This window comes from Eucalyptus grandis, chromosome 11, assembly GCF_016545825.1.
Source record: "Eucalyptus grandis isolate ANBG69807.140 chromosome 11, ASM1654582v1, whole genome shotgun sequence".
NCBI lineage: Eukaryota > Viridiplantae > Streptophyta > Magnoliopsida > Myrtales > Myrtaceae > Eucalyptus > Eucalyptus grandis.
The window spans coordinates 31685444-31687268 of NC_052622.1; the positions used below are offsets into that span (position 1 = coordinate 31685444).

Consider the following 1825-nt stretch of genomic DNA (forward strand, 5'->3'; position numbering starts at 1 on the left):
TCAGGTAGAATCGGGAATCGAGAACCGAACCGGACCCTCCCGTTCTCGCCTCGCCCGTCGCCGACGCCGGATGCCGTTGGACGCCCGCCGCCCCGCACTCGTCTCACCCTTGCCTCCTGCTCCCTCAACGCCGTCACCCCTCGCTTGCCTCGCTACTCAGCCGCTTGTCGTCTATGCCGCCAGTGGACGCCACTCGTCCCCTCGGTGGAGGCCGCTCGCCACTCGCGCAACCGCCCCCAACTCTGCTCGCTTGGTCGCCCTCGACGCTACTCCCCCGACGCCGCTCGCCGGCCCGCCCCCAACACCGCTGGCCCGGTTGGCCCTTGACGCCGCTCACCGGTCGACGACGCTCCTCCCAAGTCTTTGTCTCGATATGCTTGTAAGGATAAGCTAATTTGGATGGTTTAACCTAGAGATTATGATTCATGGGCACTTGAGTTGGGTTCTTCAGGTTGGCGGTCGCCATTTGCATTTTGCTCTGTGATTTTTGTTTTGTGATGAGGCATAACTTGTCTAGTTCGTGTCAAGTAGATCTGATGGGATTTGTAATACTTATGCGATCTGATTATACTTCTTTTTTGATGAAGCACATCTACGAGGTGAACTGTTGATCCCCTGCCCCTTCCTCAAATCAAAGGATGTGATGTGTTTTTAAGTCATGAGCAAGCAGATTTGCTTGTCTTGTACTGAATTTTCATTTTTAGGGAAGGGGCCCTTGTTGCTTATGTTATATCCTGTAATCGAGCCATAACTACTTAAGAATTGGTAACTGACTTGATTAACAATTTGTGCATATCTTTTTTGATTTTTATGCTGTTATTTTTTGTCCTTCACACGATATGTTTGATTGATATCTAGTATGCAGTTTGGTTACACAGAAGCATTTGAGTCACATTATTTACCTAAAAGATTTTGGTACAGTAAATGTATCGAACCCTTGAGAGGATAATGGCATGTCTTCTATTATCTTTTCTCTTATGAAATGTCACTCCAGCTTTTTACTATTCCATCAGGTCCTTGATTGTGAGCTGTTTTAGAGTCGAAGTAGATGATGAAGAAGAAGGATCTTTTGGTCTTTATGGATGTCTCCATTGATGGGGACCCTGCTGAAAGAATGATTTTTGAGGTACTCATTTGTGAATGCGAATCTTAAATTTTTTTAACATCTGTATGCCCTCAGTTATTGCATTTCTTTTGAAATTTGCTGCATATTCTTCACAATCCTTATCTGTTGATTGGCTTTCTTGTGAATCCAGTTCAACAGCTTTTTCCTGAAGTTGCTCCAAAGACGGCAGAAAATTTCCGAGCACTCTATACCGGAGAGAAGGGAATTGGCCGAAGACGGGAGGCCACCGCACTTGAAGGGGTCATTTTTCCATCGGATCATTAGAGGCTTTATGGCTCGTGTATGTTTGTTTGTTCATGTAAGAGCTTTGTTCTAGAGAAAGTTTGGCCTTTATGGTTGTGTAAGGCTAAATAGGTTCTTTTGGTTAGTTACCTTTCTTTATGCTATAGGATACGGGCTGATGCTCACGATGCTTTTCTTATGATATAGTTTTAAGGTTGTACTTACCATGTTGTCCACCCTTTGATCTTTTCTTTGGTTAACATTTCACATACATTTCTTTGAATATTATCTTTCTCACCATTGGATTTTTCATTAATTTTTTTTTTATTTTTCTTTTTCTTTGCTTTTTGCGGGGTGGTGATTTTCACAAAAGAGATGGTAAGAATTTTTTTCATGGCTGTCCAATTTGTCTATTTGTTTGTAATTTCACTCATCTTCCATGGTTGCTTTTGAGGCCTAAACTTTGGATTTTCTTGT

The 1825-nt window shown here is 43.4% G+C and overlaps 1 long non-coding RNA gene across 2 annotated transcripts; it reads left to right on the forward strand.

Moving 5' to 3' along the window:
- The first annotated feature begins 315 nt into the window (after window positions 1–315).
- Window positions 316–1423, forward strand: LOC120289328. 2 transcript variants are annotated; one of them, XR_005547251.1, is made up of 3 exons: window positions 316–379; window positions 1014–1126; window positions 1278–1423. It is a non-coding gene; the product is annotated as an uncharacterized LOC120289328 (long non-coding RNA). The 2 variants fall into 2 exon arrangements; XR_005547252.1 differs by having other exon boundaries at window positions 1265–1339.
- The last annotated feature ends 402 nt before the right edge of the window (window positions 1424–1825 follow it).